General features: G+C 43.6%; 1 protein-coding gene across 4 annotated transcripts in view; it reads right to left on the bottom strand.

Annotated features, from left to right (window-relative positions):
• The window catches only part of LOC118361047 (RNA binding protein fox-1 homolog 3-like), an 886,398-nt gene that overhangs the window by 779,271 nt on the left and 86,016 nt on the right, over positions 1 to 21,111 (bottom strand). The window lies entirely within an intron of this gene.

Genomic DNA, 21,111 nt, shown 5'->3' with positions numbered 1-21,111 from the left:
GGGGACAGTAATAGGCCACTCTAAAATGTGCAGTTTTGTCACACAACACAATGCTACAGACGTCTCAAGTTTTGAGGGAGCGGGAAATTAGCATGCTGACTGCAGGAATATCCACTAGAACTGTTCCCAGACAATTGAACGTTAATTTCTCTAACATAAGTCCCCTTCTACGCCATTTTCGAGAATTTAGCAGTATTTCCTACCATCCTCACAACCGCTAACCACACCAGCCCAGGATCTCAACATCCGGCTTCTTCAACTGTGTAATAAAGCCCTTTTGTGGGGAAAAACTCATTCTGATTAGCTGGGCCTGTGTAATAAAGCCCTTTTATGGGGAAAAACGAATTCTGATTAGCTGAGCCTGTGTAATAAAGCCCTTTTGTGGGGAAAAACTAATTCTGATTAGCTGAGCCTGTGTAATAAAGCCCTTTTGTGGGGAAAAACTAATTCTGATTAGCTGAGCCTGTGTAATAAAGCCATTTTGTGGGGAAAAACTCATTCTGATTGACTGGGTATGCCTCCCCAGTGGGAGGGTCTGGCTACCATATATGTACGCCTATGCCCTCCCAGGCCCACCCATGGTTGCACCCCTGCACAGTCATGTGAAATCCATAGATTAGGGCCTAATTTATTTATTTCTATTGACTGATTTCCTTATATGAACTCTAAAAAATATTTGTAATTGTTGTGTGTTGAGTTTATGTTTTTGTTCAGTCTACAGGTGTCACGCCCTGACCTTAGAGAGATTTTTATTTCTCTGTTTTTGGTTAGGTCAGGGTGTGATTAGGGTGGGCATTCTAGGTTGGTTTCCTTCTTCAACCCACGAGAGCCGTTACAGAACTTCCCAACATAAAAAGACCAAGCAGCGTGGCATGGAGGATTGGACGTGGGAGGAGATCCTGGCTGGGAAGGATCGGCTCCCATGGGTGCAGACGGAGGCAGCAAGGAGGACGCAACCATACAAGGGGTCACTGCTAGCACGGAGCCCGAGAGGCTGCTCCAAAAAACATTGGGGGGTGGCACACGGAGAGATTGGCGGAGTCAGGGTTTAGACCTGAGCCAACTCCCCGTGCTTACCACGGAGAGCGGCCTTTGAATGCTTTGGTACCTACTGGAGAGCTCCTCCTTGTCGACACCCGTTCAGAATCGTTCACATCCTCTTAAGCTTTAGCCTCACCCATCTCTTTAAGAGTTGATCCGAGCGTTCTGTACTAACGACAGCAGTCAAGCACCCAACTTGCTATCTACTTCCAGCAGACACAAATGTCTGGTTAGGCTGTTTTTATGTTATACATAGCGTTAGTGACTGCAACTGTGCTGCAGTCGCTCTCACAGAGTTCAGAGCGCACAATGGACGCTCTGGCCAATGAGTAGGGTTGATCCGAGCATTCTGACCTCACAACGCCAGTCAAGCACCGAAGCTAACTGGCTAACACTAGCTAGCTTGCTAGCTACCTCCAGACACAAATGAGAGAACACCCCACTCTGACTATTTTAATCAAATCAAATCAAATCCATTTGTCAATGCCAATCATAGCTAGTGGGTAGGTTGCTGACTTTTTCTGTGGCTCAACAAACTAGGCTAGTAATTTAACACATTTATTTGTATTTATAGTTGGCATACAAGTGTGTTATTAAGGTATATGACAGTTCATATGTTCCAGAAGGCATTTCTGCCCAAAAACGCAGTTTGATTTTAAAAAAAGTTTACGTTCAAACGGCTCTCCTGTGAAAGTAGTGACCCGCGACATACGCCTATTTCCCATGAAAACATTGTACATTGTTGTAAAGCAAGGGTTTCTGATTGTTGGTGAATGTCTAGACAATTCCATATATTCAAGGTCACTGACTGTACTTGATAAGGTAATAGTGAAGATAAAGAGGTAATAAGGGCTGTATATATGCACCATATTTAAAACTTTAGCCCTTAAACCTTTCACGCTGAAAGCTAAATCACGGTAACATTAAATGACGAGACACGCTGTTCAACATTCAATGACTCTACATGCACACAAACACGCACGCACACACACATTCACTTTATTCCCCAGCAGCAGACACTCCGCCACCTTCAGAATGGTGTGTTTAATGTGTAGTCGATAAGACCATAAAGAAGTCTATGAAACAGGAGTGATTGGTCATTGACTGCAGTGCCTAAACTATATAGGGATTATTTTACTACCGAGTGAATCTTGGGCAGAAAGATACATAAGAGCTGATAGAGCTGATATAGGTAACTCTGTATTTACTAATAAAAGCAGGGGTCAAGATTTGCATAAAAGGGTCTGCTAAATTACATATATTGGGCATCATCCTAATATGTTCCCTTGCACATTTATAAAAACATACAAGAACACATCCACCCAAACCTACACTGTAACAAATTATTCTATATTACTGTATAGTACTGTAAAAAGCAATGCATTATGGGGGCTCAATGGCATTCCACTACACTGCTGTAATTTTACAATACAATTTTACAGTAAAGCAATGTATTACCTGTTTTGCTGTGTATTTTAAAGTGGCACACTGTTAATTATGGTGCATTATTGTAAAACGTTGTGGGCTGTGAAAGAGTCTATGGCTCATTAACATATTTGAGGCGTGCCCATTAGTCAGAATACTGAAAATACTATACCACACAGAAAACAATACCATAATGTAATTTGGCAGTCTAAGAACCTTGACTTGTAAATCTATAGTCATTTATTGGCTACCGTGCTGCTAGTAAGTTACTGTACTGCCAGTTTACTGTAAAAAGTACAATATTTTTTTTACAGTGTACCTGGAGAGACAAAAATTGCTTCGACTGCCCATCAAAATCCACAAGTAAATAAGTAATTGAGTACACTCAGCTGCTCCCAATCCTTCATTTGTAAGGCATTCTGAGAAGTGGCAGGCAGGCAGCCAAGACAGTAAACACAAACGCGTGCGCACACACACACGGCACTCAAGGCATATGGTGGACCTTTCGCTGGCCGAACACAGGGCCATATTGAAGCATGGGTGTGTGCTCTTCACATTTGCATTGGCGGATCGGCTAGTGGGTTGTAATTAGCGGCAGTGATTAACCAGTCAGTGGAGAGGGAGCGCAGACCAGGAAAGAGCGGAGGACAGAAGGCTTGAAGATTGATAGAGCTGCCCCTACTGACCCTGGCATGCTGCGCTGAATCTTAAGCAGTGAGTGTGTGTGTGTGTTTATTTGTGTGTGTGTGTGTATGTGTGTGTGCGTGTGTGTGGCAGCGTCCAGGCAGTATTCAGAGGAGCAGTGATTAATGTTGACACAATAAGAGGAGGCCAGGCTGTTGACATCTATTACTGCTCTCTGCATTAACAAGCACTGGGCCATATTCCCTTTATAGTGCACTACTTTTGACCAGAGCCATTTGGGACGCAAACAGGGAGACCGGGAATCAGGGATAATCCTTCCTTTCAATCTTTTTCACGGCTTCCACAGCACCTAGAGCACCTAGCATACTGGGAGAGAAGAGAATAACACCACCACTACCATCCCTCCAATCCAATCCCATCACAATAATTTCATCACCATCCTTTACATGGCTTCTACTGTCCATTCTGATATAGGTCATTATCAATACAATTCCAAAATACGGTGTGGAGCGTTAGGTTGGGACGCAGACAAGGAGTCCAATGCCCCGACGTGAACAACATATTGCTTTCCCAGGGAACGGGCCCAAATCCCTGTCATTTGCGTGAAGAGACGATGAAGAAAAAGAGTACGGAGGTCGGGCTGCCTTCTGAGAATCTTGCAGGCGATTGAATAACCCCCCCGGCCTTCCATTATACTAGCTAACGTGCAATCATTGGAAAACTAAAATCGACGACCTACGAGGAAAATTTACTACCAACGGGACATTAAAAACTATAATATCTTATGCTGTACGGAGTCATGGCGGAACAACAACATTATCAACATACAGCTGGCTGGTTATACGCTGAATCAGCAGGATAGAACAGCAGCGTTTGGTAAGACAAGGTGTGGCGGACTATGCATATATGTAAACAACAGCTGGTGCATAATATCTAAGGAAATCTCAAGGTTTTGCTTACCTGAGGTAGAGTATCTCATAATAAGCTGTAGACCACACTATCTCCCCAGAGAGTTTTCATCCTAGAAGCGTTTGTCCCGTTTTCCAACTTTGCTTTTTCTCCATTTTTAAGTCCTCCCGGTTTGACCCTTGCTTGTTCTGGACTCTGTACCTGCCTCATTTTGACCACTATCTTTAAAAAAAGCTTTTACTAATTGTTAAACAAATTACATTTTTCTGAGCAATTGTATTAGTATAAAATAACATAATTGCTTTATTTTTTGAGAACACAATATAGCTTAGTATTGGTATTATTTATATTATAGTACTTTTTCAAGGGTTCCAATAATGACCTCGATTCACACCGACACAAAATATAACAGTCGTCTCTGCACAGCAAGGTTCAATAGCTGTGTGATTGCACAGAACCAATCTATCCCCTAGTTGAGTCATGCCCCCACTATTTAGAGTAACACCCCCACTAAGTTATGCCTCCAATTTAATTCCCCAGTGTGCCTTGCCTCTTTGCGTGAATTGTAGAGCTACCCCACATGACTGTATTTGTTAGTGACAAAGTTGTTGAATACATTCATAGTAGTAGTTGTTGAATACATTCATGTTCAGTCCTGTGGCCTTCACCGAGTGTGTTCTTTAGGTGAATGTTATTGTAATTAAATTCTTAAAGACAATACATAGGACCTTATTTTGAAGCTTAGCAAAATTCTGGTAACTTTCCCAAAACTCGCAGTTTTTCAAAAAAAGCATGGTTGAAGGATTTCCAGGAACCTTCCAAATGGGATTTCTGGAAAATTTACCAGAATTTTGCAACCCTACCTGCAAATCACATTATTCTGGCTTTCAAAAGGATATGTAAATCCTATTGGAACCAAGCCAGAGTTAAGATATCCAGCAGTTTTCATTCACCCGCAACCTGCATTCATAATGACTGCCAGGATTAGGAACAGTGTGAGGAGACAACCTAAGCCATTTAAACTGGAACACCCATTTAAACTGGAACACCCATTTCAGTAACAGGTGCAAAGTGTCTAACTAAATCCTTGGATTAGTTTAGAAAAATATGTTATTTATCTTTGTGTAGCATAAGATTATTCAATCAATCAATGTACATGGAAAACACATATATTAGTTTAAGTAATAATGACTTTTCAGTTTGAGTTCAACTTACTTGAGTTAAACATGCCTTTGAGTTGACATTGTACCAGTCTTTGTACTAGAACTAGGATCGCCATTACACTCACCTTCCATTTGACACTTCTCTTTTTCCTTGATCCCTTCTCATTATCATCTGTGACTTGTCTTTGAAGGAGCTGAGACGATAAAGCACCCAATATCAGCCAATCTCCACCTCCCGCTACCACACAACCTGACTCTCAATCAGATAGCGGAAACTTTGCTGTGGTGTGTGTGCGGTGGCCTTTCAAACCTAAACCCTGTTCAAAGGCAGCCCTTAGAAAGAAGATAAGCCCTGTTTATACTGAAGAGAATGGGACTAGAAGTCAATTACCTGCTCTGTAAAAGGTAATGGGAATGATTGCACAGCCCATTCACTGGGCTAGGTCTATGTTATATTCAGTAACAGAGATGCCCCCATCCTAGTCTTTTTAACAGTAGGGTTTCCCTGCACTGTAAAAGGGGTTACCATGAATTTGACAGTAATTTACAGGTAGCTCAGTGGCAAGTAAAATTCACACCTACTGTAATATAAATACGGTATCAAAGCAAACACATATAATGCCGTAAATATTATGCATTATACTGTAAAAGAGTAAGTACTACCGAAATCAGAATGATTTCATTAATGGATGAATGAATTAATTGTAATGTGCGGAGGGGTTTGTATTTCACAGTATTTTACTGTAATTATAAGGGATTGGTGCAAGCAGGTTGACTGCTAGGTAAAGAGTTTACACATTACAGCATATTCATTCATATTTGGTGTTTTAAATCCCTTGCACTTCTAGAGGCCTTAACAAAGGCTTCCAAAGTGGCAGTGACTACAGGACTAAACAGAACAAAAGGAAATGGCAAAATGTTCAACCATTAAAGGTTTAAGACTCGCTGCCACACCAATGTGTCTCCAAAACATTTTAAATTGATTGGGCAGTATAACCACATGGGAGTTAAATTGATTGGGCAGTATAACCACATGGGAGTTAAATTGATTGGGCAGTATAACCACATGGGAGTTAAATTGATTGGGCAGTATAACCACATGGGAGTTAAATTGATTGGGCAGTATAACCACATGGGAGTTAAATTGATTGGGCAGTATAACCACATGGGAGTTAAATTGATTGGGCAGTATAACCACATGGGAGTTAAATTGATTGGGCAGTATAACCACATGGGAGTTAAATTGATTGGGCAGTATAACCACATGGGAGTTAAATTGATTGGGCAGTATAACCACATGGGAGTTAAATTGATTGGGCAGTATAACCACATGGGAGTTAAATTGATTGGGCAGTATAACCACATGGGAGTTAAATTGATGAAGCATTCCCTCTAGGGAACAGCCTAGGAACAGTGGGTTAACTGCTTGTTCAGGGGCAGAACTACAGATTTGTACCTTGTCAGCTCGGGGGATTGAACTTGCAACCTTCCAGTTACTAGTCCAACACTCTAACCACTAGGGTACCCTGCCGCCCTCACAGATGTAACAAATATAGCCTCTTACAAGGCACCTTCAAAATATGTAATTGAGCCAGGAACAACAATGCCATTCACCCACTGGTGGTCAAAATACTTTTGGAGCTCCAAAGCTACGGTACAGTACTGTATTCTGTGGGGTGAAATTACAGGACCATTTGAATTACAGAACATATCTCACAATGCACCATAATTTACAGTATGCTGCAGTAAAATGTTTCAGTTGGTTTTCATTTGATAATACCTAAAATTACCATATAAATTACAGTTTTCCATTACAGTGTGGTTTTCCTGAAATCCCAGTTGGAGTCAGAAGGGAATAAAGAGAAAATCTGACAATTCTTCAACCAGGATTTCAGGAAAACCAGAGAATTTAAGGAAAGTTACTGGCATCATCCTAGATATCATTGCCTGTTGTTGTGCCATTGACCCATTGCATCCAACCCAAAGGCGTTTGTATATGTGGTCCTTCTGTAGCTCAGTTGGTAGAGCATGGCGCTTGTAACGCCAGGGTAGTGGGTTCGATTCCCGGGACCACCCATACGTAGAATGTATGCACACATGACTGTAAGTCGCTTTGGATAAAAGCGTCTGCTAAATGGCATATATTATTATTATTTTTTATATTTATATGTGTCAGTTGGGTTGAATTGAGAACATTAAGACATATTTCCGTTCTCTGTAACTTTATGGACAATAAAGTACATCTTATCTATACCGTCATTTTGCAACTGTAATTCACAGTAAGAGACTGATTAAAATGTTTGTACAGTGTGTGTGTGTGTGTGTGTGTGTGTGTGTGTGTGTGTGTGTGTGTGTGTGTGTGTGTGTGTGTGTGTGTGCGTGCGTGCGTGCGCGTGCGTGTGTGTGTGTACAGTTGAAGTCGGAAATTCTGAAATTGATATACACTTGGGTTGGAGTCGTTAAAACTTGTTTTTCAACCACTCCACACATTTCTAGTTAACAAAATATTGTGTTGGCAAGTCGGTTAGGACATCTACTTTGTGCATGACAAAAAAAAATCAGCAATTGTTTACAGACAGATTATTTCACTTATAGTTCACTGTATCACAATTCTAGTGGGTCAAAAAGTTTGCATACACTAAGATGACTGTGACTTCCAACAACTTGGAAAATTCCAGAAAATTATATCATGGTTTTAGAAGCTTCTGATAGGCTAATTGACATCACTTGAGTCAATTGGAGGTGTACCTGTGGATGTATTTCAAGGCCTAGCTTCAAACTCAGTGCCTCTTTGAGGTGGTTGGAATTATTTGGTAATTGATTTGGGAATTGATTGAAGGAATGTGTTATGTCCTTCTGTAGCTCAGTTGGTAGAGCATGGCGCTTGTAACGCCAGGGTAAAAGCGTCTGCTAAATGGCATATATATATATATATTTAGTGGGTTCGATTCCCGGGACCGCCCATACGTAGAATGTATGCACACATGACTGTAAGTCGCTTTGGATAAAAGCGTCTGCTAAATGGCATATATTATTATTATGTCCATAAAGTGGCCATCTGCAATTGGGAAATGCATTTTGAACTTTTAAATGAATGATATGTACAGATTTGTTATTGAAGAATATAACTTAGAAATGCTTCATGAGCGTAGTTTAACTGTCGCACCCCATCAGAACCCTTTAAAAAAAACATCCTCAAAAGAACACTACCAAACCAGCCTGTCTACATTTAAATCCCTGACCTCCTATTGCTTCATTTCTCTCTTAATATCTGATGAGATAGCATCCAGGCCAAAACCTCAAGCCTCTAAACTGAAGGTTCGACTTGACTTTTGCATCTCTTTCTTCCTCCCTTTCTTGTCTCTGTGGTCCAATAGTATCGATTGGCCATTTGGAGCCAAGGAAGTCCAAAGAGACAGGAATAATTACAAGGAGATAAGGCAATCTACTGCAATTAACCACTGTTCTTCCCCCAGTGGCCGAGACCAGCCCTGCCAGGGCAGCAGCCCATCAGAATCTTCCTTTTAAATAGAAAATTAATTACCTCCCAGAATCTAGCTAACCTCCACCACCACACACATGCACACACAAGCACGCACACACACACACACACACACACACACACACACGCACGCACGCACGCACGCACGCACGCACGCACACACGCACGCACACACGCACACACGCACACACGCACTCACGCACACGCACACACGCACTCACGCACGCGCATGCACACACACACACGCACACGCATACGCATACGCACACGCACACGCACGCGCACGCGCACGCGCACACGCATACGCATACACACACACACACACACACACACACACACACACACACACACGCACACAAACCACTGCCATTCCTGCCGTCGCACCACTGAAATATAGAAACAATTAACCAGGAATTAATTCTAACACATGCAGCTCCTTATCACTAAAGGGGCATATTTTAACTGCGGCATTATAGCACTATTAAACTAAATGAATTGTAAACGTTGGGTTTTTGATCTGTGGTAGTAAATCACAGGTTTTTACAGCTCTGTGGTAGAGATAACATTAAAGTCATTGTTATACATTTTGTAAGGTCGCAGAGGTCTTTCTGAAAGACATTTCTTTGAAAAGGCTTTTCATTAAAATAAATAAATCGTGTCAAGTAATTTAGTCCAAAGCCTGTTCAGAGAGAGGGAAAGGAATTATCTTTAAATGTCAGGGACATATTTTTATGTTTTAGAAGCCAAAACCATTTTAGTAGTCAGAGCACCAATATATATATTATTAATCTGAACTGCCAAGTGATAAGTATTAAAAAACTATGACAATAGAATGTCGTTCTTATAAAAGAGAATAACCTAACTGGGCAAATCAAAGTAATAGATCATTCTCCTCAGGTCCAAAGGGTAGCATGTTAGTTTTGTCCTGAGAACAAGTCAAAGTCAAAAATGGGGTGAGATAGAGAATATTTCACCTTTTACTGTACTAGTTATAAATATCAATGAACACACATATACACACACCAGAGGGGCCTGGGGTGAGATAGAGGATATTTCACCTTTTACTGTACTAGTTATACATATCAATGAACACACATATACACACACCAGAGGGGCCTGGGGTGAGATAGAGGACATTTCACCTTTTACTGTACTAGTTATAAATATCAATGCACACACATATACACACACCAGAGGGGGCTGGTGGGAGGAGCTATAGGAGGATGGGCTCATTGTAATGGCTGGATTGGAATAAATGGAACATATGGAAACTACATGTTTGACTCCATGTATTCCATTACAGCCATTACAAGGAGTCCAACACACACACACACACACACACACACACACGCACACACACACACACACACACACACACACACACACACACACTGGACCTGTTAATTTCAACTTCTGCAGCATCAACTCTCTCTCTCTTCCCCTCTCGCTCTCTATCTCTTCCTTTCTCTCTCCCTCTCTCTCTTCCCCTCTCACTCTCTCTCTCCCTCTCTCTCTCTCTCTTTCTCTGTCTCTTTCTCCCTAGTTGTTGTTTATTTCAGAATTACAAATTTCAGCCAATTTTACAGCAGATTACCGCAATGTCAGGCCTAGCCCTCCCTCTCCCCTGGTGAAGTGAGCGAGGGAGCAGTTTTATCATTTCTCCCAGAAAAAACTTTCAAGGCAGTTTTGGTCTCACAGCTCTTTGATATTTCTATGCCTTGTTCCCCCGGTTCCATGTTGTAGCCTGTGAGGTTAAAAACAAGTCGGAACTTTTTTGAAAGGGAATTTTAATAAGCATACGGTCACCCTGCAGGTAATTAGCAAGGGGATGATGAGAGAGAGGGGGGACGAAGAGAGAGAGGGATGAAGAATGAAGAGAGAGTGGGGGGGAGAAGAGGGAAAGAGGGAGAAGCTGTCGGTTTGATTCAGCTCCAATTTGAACCGCCTGTTGTGGAGCTGGAGAGAGAGGGGGGGGGGGAGAGAGAGGGAGAAGGAGAGGGAAAGAGAGTGAAGCTATGTTAAAAGAGACAGCCTCCAGCCAGCCTGTACAGAGAGTGAACAGCCCAGTGTAGTGAACAGCCCAGTAGCGGCCTGCACGATGTACTCCACACAAAACCTCATACCATCAAAAAGCATTTCAAATCCATTTGTTTCTCTCGTTTTCAGCAGGGACTCCCCCCTTTAATCACACCCGTCCCTGGCTGTCCTTTTCCCCCCTCTCTGTTCTACAGAAATCAGGCTATTCCCAAAATGTCCATGTTCCCCCTCTCTGTTCTACAGAAATCAGGCTATTCCCAAAATGTCCATGTTCCCCCCTCTCTGTTCTACAGAAATCAGGCTATTCCCAAAATGTCCATGTCCCCCCTCTCTGTTCTACAGAAATCAGGCTATTCCCAAAATGTCCATGTTCCCCCCTCTCTGTTCTACAGAAATCAGGCTATTCCCAAAATCTCCATGTTCCCCCCTCTCTGTTCTACAGAAATCAGGCTATTCCCAAAATGTCCATGTTCCCCCCTCTCTGTTCTACAGAAATCAGGCTATTCCCAAAATGTCCATGTTCCCCCCTCTCTGTTCTACAGAAATCAGGCTATTCCCAAAATGTCCATGTTCCCCCCTCTCTGTTCTACAGAAATCAGGCAATTCCCAAAATGTCCATGTTCCCCCCTCTCTGTTCTACAGAAATCAGGCTATTCCCAAAATGTCCATGTCCCCCCCTCTCTGTTCTACAGAAATCAGGCTATTCCCAAAATGTCCATGTCCCCCCCTCTCTGTTCTACAGAAATCAGGCTATTCCCAAAATGTCCATGTCCCCCCCTCTCTGTTCTACAGAAATCAGGCTATTCCCAAAATGTCCATGTTCCCCCCTCTCTGTTCTACAGAAATCAGGCTATTCTCAAAATGTCCATGTTCCCCCCTCTCTGTTCTACAGAAATCAGGCTATTCCCAAAATGTCCATGTTCCCCCCTCTCTGTTCTACAGAAATCAGGCAATTCCCAAAATGTCCATGTTCCCCCCTCTCTGTTCTACAGAAATCAGGCTATTCCCAAAATGTCCATGTCCCCCCCCAAGTTTGAGGAAAACAAAAACAGCAAAAACAACAATACCACAAATCGCTTAGAATTATTTGAGACATTTCACCATGGAGTGCAATAGAAATTCACTGTCCCTATATGGCCGTTGCTAGCTGGGAATTTCTCTGGATCCCACTGTTCTGATACAGAAAAAATACAGACGTTGGCATAGTGGGAAGTAGCCGTCAACAAGTAAACATTTGGAAGGGGGTCTAATTCCAACTGCTCACTCAGCCGACTTATTCAGTACTTTGAGAGTCACTTCCAGGAACTGGAACTGTGTAAGCAACTGTTGATATTCACCCCCCTCCCTCTTTAAAGGAACAATCCATATGTTTTGCATAAATGCAATAATCCGTTCTATAGGCCCGGATTTCCGATGGCGATGGAACTTAAGCTTAAAAGTGTTTTAACGATGCATCATTTCTACAACGGTCGAAGAATTCACGTGTTTCCCAAAACACCACATGGGGAGAACGTTCAATAAGTGTGTTGATACTGGTCGCATCGAAAGAAAGATATCTGCTCTCGGATCAAATCAAATCAAATCAAATTGTATTTGTCACATACACATGGTTAGCAGATGTTAATGCGAGTGTAGCGAAATGCTTGTGCTTCTAGTTCCGACAATGCAGTGATAACCAACAAGTAATCTAACTAACAATTCCAAAACTACTGTCTTATACACAGTGTAAGGGGATAAGGAATATGTACATAAGGATATATGAATGAGAGATGGTACAGAGCAGCATACAGTAGATGGTATCGAGTACAGTATATACATATGAGATGAGTGTGTAGACAAAGTAAACAAAGTGGCATAGTTAAAGTGGCTAGTGATACATGTATTACATAAGGATGCAGTCGATGATGTAGAGTACAGTATATACATATGCATATGAGATGAATAATGTAGGGTAAGTAACATTATATAAGGTAGCATTGTTTAAAGTGGCTAGTGATATATTTACATCATTTCCCATTATTAAAATGGCTGGAGTTGGGTCAGTGTCAATGACAGTGTGTTGGCAGCAGCCACTCAATGTTAGTGGTGGCTGTTTAACAGTCTGATGGCCTTGAGATAGAAGCTGTTTTTCAGTCTCTCGGTCCCAGCTTTGATGCACCTGTACTGACCTCGCCTTCTGGATGATAGCGGGGTGAACAGGCAGTGGTTCGGGTGGTTGATGTCCTTGATGATCTTTATGGCCTTCCTGTAACAACGGGTGGTGTAGGTGTCCTGGAGGGCAGGTAATTTGCCCCCGGTGATGCGTTGTGCAGTCCTCACTACCCTCTGGAGAGCCTTACGGTTGAGGGCGGAGCAGTTGCCGTACCAGGCGGTGATACAGCCCGCCAGGATGCTCTCGATTGTGCATCTGTAGAAGTTTGTGAGTGCTTTTGGTGACAAGCCGAATTTCTTCAGCCTCCTGAGGTTGAATAGGCGCTGCTGCGCCTTCTTCACGACGCTGTCAGTGTGAGTGGACCAATTCAGTTTGTCTGTGATGTGTATGCCGAGGAACTTAAAACTAGCTACCCTCTCCACTACTGTTCCATCGATGTGGATAGGGGGTGTTCCCTCTGCTGTTTCCTGAAGTCCACAATCATCTCCTTAGTTTTGTTGACGTTGAGTGTGAGGTTATTTTCCTGACACCACACTCCTAGGGCCCTCACCTCCTCCCTGTAGGCCGTCTCGTCGTTGTTGGTAATCAAGCCTACCACTGTTGTGTCGTCCGCAAACTTGATGATTGAGTTGGAGGCGTGCGTGGCCACGCAGTCGTGGGTGAACAGGGAGTACAGGAGAGGGCTCAGAACGCACCCTTGTGGGGCCCCCGTGTTGAGGATCAGCAGGGAGGAGATGTTGTTGCCTACCCTCACCACCTGGGGGCGGCCCGTCAGGAAGTCCAGTACCCAGTTGCACAGGGCGGGGTCGAGACCCAGGGTCTCGAGCTTGATGACGAGCTTGGAGGGTACTATGGTGTTGAATGCCGAGCTGTAGTCGATGAACAGCATTCTCACATAGGTATTCCTCTTGTCCCGGTGGGTTAGGGCAGTGTGCAGTGTGGTTGAGATTGCATCGTCTGTGGACCTATTTGGGCGGTAAGAAAATTGGAGTGGGTCTAGGGTGTCAGGTAGGGTGGAGGTGATATGGTCCTTGACTAGTCTCTCAAAGCACTTCATGATGACGGAAGTGCTACGGGGCGGTAGTCGTTTAGCTCAGTTACCTTAGCTTTCTTGGGAACAGGAACAATGGTGGCCCTCTTGAAGCATGTGGGAACAGCAGACTGGTATAGGGATTGATTGAATATGTCCGTAAACACACCGGCCAGCTGGTCTGCGCATGCTCTGAGGGCGTGGCTGGGGATGCCGTCTGGGCCTGCAGCCTTGCGAGGGTTAACACGTTTAAATGTCTTACTCACCTCGGCTGCAGTGAAGGAGAGACCGCATGTTTTCGTTGCAGGCCGTGTCAGTGGCACTGTATTGTCCTCAAAGCGGGCAAAAAAGTTATTTAGTCTGCCTGGGAGCAAGACATCCTGGTCCGTGACTGGGCTGGATTTCTTTTTGTTATCCGGGATTGACTGTAGACTCCATTAAAATCTCAACTTAACATTAGATACTGACGATGGATCAGCTCCAAGAGAAATATTATCACCCATGTCTGCAAATATTCTAATTCTTAGCCTCTGCACGAAATTTGACACATCATTATGCACATGTTGTTTGAGGCAAAAATGACAGAGAGTAGCCTACAATTATCAAATCAAATCAAATTTTACTAGTCACATTCGCCGAATACAACAGTGAAATGCTTACTTACTTACAAGCCACAAACCAAAACATGCAGTTTAAAGAATATGAATACGAATAAGAAATAAAAAGTAACCAGTAGTTAAAGAGCAGCAGTAAAATAACAGTAGCGAGACTATATACAGGGGGTACCGGTACAGAGTCAATGTGCCCCCCGCACCGGTTAGTCGAGGTAATTGAGGTCATTTGTAAATGTAGGTAGAGTTTTTAAAGTGACTATGCATAGATAATAATAGGGGCCCCCGTGTTGAGGGACCACCGCGTTAAGGATCAGCGTTAAGGATCAGTGTTAAGGATGCGTTGCTTCCTACCCTCACCACCTAAGGACCCTTGGTGTTTAGTCCCTGGGTGTCTAGTCCCCTGGGTGTTTAGTGGGACCCTGGGTGTTTAGTCCCTGGGTGTCTAGTCCCCTGGGTGTTTAGTGGGACCCTGGGTGTTTAGTCCCTGGGTGTCTAGTTCCCTGGGTGTTTAGTGGGACCCTGGGTGTTTAGTGTAAAGGAGTGGGGGGATGTTCAGGAGTCTTATGGCTTGGGGGTAGAAGCTGTTTAGAAACCTGTTGGACTTAGATTTGGCGCTTCGGTACCGCTTGCCGTGCGGTAGCAGAGAGAACAGTCTATGATTAGGGTGGCTGGTATGGAGGTCCTGGATGGCAGGAAGCTTGGCCCCAGTGATGTACTGGCCCGTTCGCACTACCCTCTGTAGTGCCTTGCGGTCGGAGGCCGAGCAGTTGCCATACCAGGCAGGAGTGCAACCCGTCAGGATGCTCTCGATGGTGCAGCTGTAGAAACCTGTGAGGATCTGAGGACCCATGGCAAATCTTTTCAGTCTCCTGAGGGGGAATAGGTTTTGTCTTGCACTCATCAAGACTATCTTGGTGTGCTTGGACTATGTTAGTTTGTTGGTGATGTGGACACCAAGGAACTTAAAACTCTCAACCTGCTCCACTACAGCCCCGTTGATGATAATGGGGGCGTGCTCGGTCCTCCTTTTTCTATAGTCCGCAATCATCTCCTTAGTCTTGATCATGTTGAGGGAGAAGTTGTTGTCTTGGCACCACACGGCCAGGTCTCTGACCTCCTCCATATAGGCTGTCATCGTTGTCAGTGATCAGGCCTACCACTGTTGTGTCATCAGCAAACTTAATGATGGTGTTGGAGTCGTGCCTGGCCGTACAGTCATGAGTGAACAGGGAGAACAGGAGGGGACTGAGCATGCACCGCTGAGGGGCCCCCACGTTGAGGATCAGCATGGCGGATGTGTTGCTACCTACCCTCATCACCTAAGGACCCTGGGTGTTTAGTCCCAGGGTCTTTAGCTTATTGATGAGCTTTGAGGGCCCTATGGTGTTGAAAGCTGAGCTTTTGTAATGATGGTTTTGGGAAACAGCTTGGAGATTTAATGATGTGCCTACGAAGGCTATAATATTTAACTTAGCCTTAAGATGCTTTTTGGAAACCGGACCCTGGACAATAAAATATGTGCCACAAAACACATGCATTTTTTAAACATAATTTGAAGTGAATATTATGTTTTTGAATGACACCTTTTGCATGTGGAATTGTTGTATAATTTTGTATAATCACATTCCAGTGTAAATTTCAAAAATTCAAAAACAGTTGTTTTAATGAATGAATTAGGCTGTTTGAGGTTGAATCCTAAGTAAGATGCATACACATTGTTTGAAGTATAATAGACCAACATAGCTAATGTAGTCGGTCAAAGCTGTGTTCTGCAAAACCTTGGTAGAGCATGGGTGGAGAAGGCATTGTGGTGCTCACGTGGGTGGAGAAGGCATTGTGGTGCTCACGTGGGTGGAGAAGGCATTGTGGTGCTCACGTGGGTGGAGAAGGCATTGTGGTGCTCACGTGGGTGGAGAAGGCATTGTGGTGCTCACGTGGGTGGAGAAGGCATTGTGGTGCTCACGTGGGTGGAGAAGGCATTGTGGTGCTCACGTGAGTTTCAGACCAATACCTACTTCTCACGAAAACATTGTTTTTTGTTTTTAGTAACAGTAGCCGACAGTCACAGCTCAAACCACCACATAGCACAGACAGACTTTTCAAACGATACCATGCTCTTTGACCAGACAGGCCAATAAGTATAAACAACAACATGAGTATGTCTCTCCACAAGGTTGTGATTTGGTATGTGTTAAATCTTAAGACAAAAGACTTCGTAAAATGTGCAAGCAGCTGATGAAGGTCTTCTATCTAACCTTAAGATAGAACCTGCTTTAAAAAGAATTTCATCGAGGCTTAATATAAACTGTGACAGGAAGGAGCCTTTAACTCAGTGGCTGTGGCTGGCTCCTCCTGACTGACTCTGATCTGATCCTGGATCATTTAACACAGTTGCTCTGTCTGACTCCTGTCTGACTCGTTCTGATCTGATCCTGGATCATTTACTGCTGACATTACTCCTCTGACAGCCCTCGTCTGGCCGGGGCAGTTCTGCCGGCGCCTCACCACTCCCTCTGTCTCACAGAGTTATTTACCTTTTAACCTGCCAGCCTAGTCGAGCCCAGGACAAGGCAGAAACCAAAATGTGCACCCATGGGGGGGCCCCGGACCGAGTTTGGGAAACTGTGGTATACGGCGTGGATTGGATTATGTGCCTTTTGTGAGTATGAGTGTAAATTCGGTATCAAGCGTCATCGCTGTTTGTGTGTGTGCCCAGTGACATGTCACACAGCGTGGTACCTGACAGCTCACCAGGAGGTGTGACATGGGGCGAAGCAGACGTACAGAGGATCATACAATCACACAGCGGTGACACAGAGGAGAGCCTCGTTAAAGGGCACGTTAGGGGAGATGGGACATATCTAAGTCCTACCACACACACACACACACACACACACACACACACACACACACACACACACACACACACACACACACACACACACACACACACACACACACACATACATACCCTTATACCGAGGATTGGTATAGCTAGCTAAGGGGCCAGGGGACTGTGGGGGGGAGCTGTCAGACGGTTCTGCTTGGATGCTCGGTGGCATCGAGGCTACACACACACACAAACCGCTGAGTTCGGTTGGCCTTGTCTCAGACAGAATCGGGCGTTCGAGCGGATCACTTTTGTCAAGTCTGTGGCCATCGTTGGTCACCGCCTTTTAAAGTGTGTTGTATTCTGGGGATAAAAATTGTCCGACTTGTGCCTACTTGTGCTGACTGCATGAACTTTACAAAAATCATGTGATCAAAGGTTATGAAATTTTAACTACATGTGTCAGCAGTTGCTCTTCACCAACTTTATCCTGTAGACATCACTTACATTGTGAGAGCTTCTATTGTCAACCAGTCATTAGGGTGTTATTGTTTGACCCACACGAACGTGACCAAAGACGTGACTGAAACAGGAACCAACTTTCATGTACACAGTGTAAATGTACAAATAAATGTAAGATGATGCTCTCTCTCTCATCAATCTATGTACAATATACACACATCTTTTCAGTTTGTGAGTGTGTGATATGGGGTTTGGAGGCATTTATTTCAACATTATAAAAAACTATTTTTATAAAGAATGTCATGTTGCACTGAACCTTACTGTTGGAAAACCACATCAGTGTCTGACTTTCACCTGTTGCAGATGCACCTCCCCCGACTTCACTCCTCGAAATTTGTCTGTACTGTTGGTTGCTTTCACTTTACCACTCAAACAAGCCCAATATTTGTAACCACAGGGGGTGTGTCCATTGTTAATCACCACGGTGACGGTTGATTGACAGCCAAAAACAACCACCGAAAAGCATACAAAGCTACAGCAATGCAGCTGTCAACAAGCCGACCAACCAACCGACTCCTCAGCACCCACAATCTCCTCTGTCAGGAACAGAATGCAGCTCTGCTCTGACAAATGACTGAAACTGAAACCCAGCTCTCTGAGAACATGGTCCGGCTGTTGTTGTACATTTGTGTGTGTGTGCATGCGCTCGTGTACGTGTGAAATAGAAATAGGCTCTGTGTGTCATCCCTCGTTCAGTAGAGTGTGATGATGGAGGGAGGATGTGAGGGAGGAGAGAAGACAGATGACCTTAAGGTCACCACTGAGCTCTCCTCATCAACTTGAACCAGTGTGAGATCACATGCAGGGGGTCGCACAATCACTGGCCTAAACACATGGACACACACACGCACAGACACAAACACACGCACGCAAGGGGGTGGAAAATCCTTGCCCTGCACAGCATCCCTGTCCAAACTTGAGTTAGCTGTTCGAAAGGAGGAGAGAAGAACTCAAGATACAAGATATACATACTAACTTGACAGTCAGATGGGTCTAGTTCATAGAGCAACAATTAGTTTACAAACAAAATACCTTTTGAAACAATGCAATGATGGGTTTGCTTGAATAAAAAGCTCCATGTATGCCATGGCACATAAACACTATACTTTTACCATGTTTACCACATCTTTTGCTCTTTAAGAATAGGTTTTATTACAAGTAAAAACAAACTATTGATTATTGAACAAACTATTGATGTTGGGTTTTATTACACGTAAAAGCAGACTATTGATTCCAGTCTTCCCTCTCTCAAGTTACGTCCCAAATCACACTTCATTCCCTATCTGGAGCACTACTTTTGACAGGGCCCCCAGAAGTAGTGAACTACATAGGGTAAGGGGATACCTAGTCAGGTGTACAATGTTTTTTTACCTAGTCAGTTAAGAACAAATTCTTACTTTCAATGCCTAGGAACAATGGGTTCACTGTCCAGGGGCAGAATGACAGATCAGCTCGGGGGCTTGAACTTGCAACCTTCCGGTTACTAGTCCAACGCTGTAACCACTAGGCTACCCTGCCGCCCCAGGGTAACCTAAATTAAATGCATTCAACTGAAATGTGTCTTCTGCATTTAACCCAACCCCTCTGAATCAGAGAGTTGCAAGGGGCTGCCATAATCAACATCAGCACCTGGGGAACTGCCTCGCTCAGAACAACACATTTTTATTATCTTATCAGCTCAGGGATTTGATCCAGCAACCTTTCAGTTACTGGACCAACACTCCTACCTGCCAGGCTACCTGCCACCCCGGGAAGGGAACAGGATTTGGGACACAACTTGAGAGAGGAAAGACTTGAATCAATAGTCTGCTTTTACGTGTAATAAAACCCATTCTTAAACAGAAAAAGACAGTGTGCTAAAAGACTAGTGTTTGTCAGTTAGCACAGTGTTGATGGTGGAGTATGGAACGTTGTCAGGGGAACGCTTGATCACCTCATCTAATTGGTAGCTAGCTCGAATACCTACTCTACTCTCCAAAATAAAAACAGCTTTAACACCTCCAACCCTAACACAAACTCACACACTTGCAGACATGCATGCATGCGCACGCGCACACACACACCTCCAAGCTAACCGTCTCAGACAGAGAAAAGAGCGAAACTTCCATCACTTCCTATGGTGAAGAGTGGGAGGATGGAGGAGGGTGTGACTATTTCTCTCTCTCTCTATTATTTCTTCCTGTTTTATGGTTCAAAGGCAGCCCAAAGCAGCATGATGGGTCGGAAGGCATCTGCTTGATATGTTGGGCTGCGCGTCCCAAATGGCACCCTATTGAGCTCTATGGGACCTAATCAAAAGTAGTGCACTACATAGAGAAAATGGTGTCATTTGGGAAGCATTGTAGAAGTTCAAAGTGGGGGAACAGCAACACATGAGGAGGAAATAAATAATATGACATTTTCTTCAGAAAATACACCATGGTCTTATTGTAAGAAAAGCTGAGAAGTACTGAATCATTATTTTGATGAGTCATCGGATGCATCCCAAATGGCACACTATAGTGCGCTACTTTTGACCACTTTTGACCAGGGCCTTTCCCACCGGGCACAAACTGGTTAAATAAGTATTATTTCACCGTAATTTGTCAATGTATTGTGAGGTGGAATCTACATTGGATTCGAAAAAATGTATCAACATGAACTGTTATTTTGAGGGTAAACTTTAAATAACAGGATTATGTCATCATGGTAACCAAAATAGGCAAACCTTGTATAAAATATGTTGAATTTCTACCTTTGAAAAAACATCAGATCTTCAATCTGATATCCACTATAAGAAAAGAAAAATAGTCTGGGCAGCACCTCCTACTGGAGCATTGATCTATCTACAGCTATCTGTATGGTCTCCTATCCAGGGTTTTAACGAAGCCCTGCTCAGCTTTGATATTTGTCACTGACTGTTACCAATGTGTTATGGTGAAAATGATTGCTGACAAATCTCCAATTAATATATTCCCTGTTGCTATCGAAGTCATTCCAAAGGGTTCAACAGAGATAATTATATGTAACCTTACTTTATCACTCATACAGTATATCATCAATGATGCTATTTTGACCTGTACAGCATTTGGGAAATCATCAACAACTATTGTTTAAATTCAGCCCAGGATTCAACTAAACATAGACAATACTGTACATATAGGTTTAGGGCAAGGGTGTCAAACTCATTCCATGGGGGGCCTAGTGTCCGTGGGTTTTTGTTTTTTCCTTTCAATCAAGACCTAGACAACCAGGTGAGGGG

This window comes from Oncorhynchus keta, chromosome 2 (assembly GCF_023373465.1).
Source record: "Oncorhynchus keta strain PuntledgeMale-10-30-2019 chromosome 2, Oket_V2, whole genome shotgun sequence".
Classification (NCBI taxonomy): Eukaryota; Metazoa; Chordata; class Actinopteri; order Salmoniformes; family Salmonidae; genus Oncorhynchus; species Oncorhynchus keta.
The sequence above is the reverse complement of the archived record's forward strand: the minus strand, read 5'-3'. Positions and strand labels throughout refer to the sequence as shown.